A 927-nucleotide genomic window follows, 5' to 3' on the forward strand; every position below is an offset into this window, starting at 1 on the left:
AGAATGTCTTGGCTGACCACCTTTGTCCCTGTCTGGAACTCTTCCCCTTCCTCTGCACTTAGCCACACTAAGCACCACCCTCTACAGGCAGCTTCCCTGATTTTACTTCTATCTATCCCTTCTACCCAAAACTGCTCCCCTGCATAGACCCTATTTAGTTCTTAGGGCCCACATACAGCCTGGAATTAGAGGCTGTCTGTGCTTGTGTATGTTCCAAAGGTTTCCCTTAGACTTTGGTACCTCCAAAAAGGTCTTAGAGTAGACTTTCTGTAAACTCCTGCCAGGTAAGCAATTAAGGGTCACTATTCCCATTCTACAGATCTGGAAACTGAGACCCTAGGAGTTTCCGGGTCTTCCCCAGAATCTGGCAGCTCCTCAGGCCTCTTGATTCAGGCTGGGGCTGCCAGGCAGTACTGAGTGGATTCCTCTCTTCTGACCTTAGGAGACTTTAGAGACATTTCACTGGAGCCCGAACTACAAGTGGGGATGATGGCAGGGGCCTTAGGGAAGGGAGCCAAAGGCCTCTTTCAGGTGGCAAAACACAGAAAGGATTCAGGGAAGCAGAAAGCACCCAGGCGCAGGCTAAAGGGGACGGGTCCCTGTCAGCAGCATTTGCTCATCCTGGTCCCCTTTACCCACTGGAACTTCTGTCCATCCTTCTGGGCTAAGCTCAAGCTCCACTCTCCCAGGCAGCCCTCCCAGGAGCCCCTTTCACAACTCCTGTTCTCCCTCAGAGCCGGACTACTTTATCCTCATATACTTCATTGTTGTGGCTGGCCTTCTCAGAAATGCTACGGACTCCACTGCTGTTTATCAAATTTCTCTGCCTCCAGAATTCCCCACCCACCAACCCCCCAAAGCTTAGCTTTGAATTGCCTTTGGCCCTCCCCCTCCCACACATATCTCAAGGGTCCTTGGGCAGTAGGG

This window comes from Bison bison, unplaced genomic scaffold, assembly GCF_000754665.1.
Source record: "Bison bison bison isolate TAMUID 2011002044 unplaced genomic scaffold, Bison_UMD1.0 scf7180017864034, whole genome shotgun sequence".
NCBI lineage: Eukaryota > Metazoa > Chordata > Mammalia > Artiodactyla > Bovidae > Bison > Bison bison.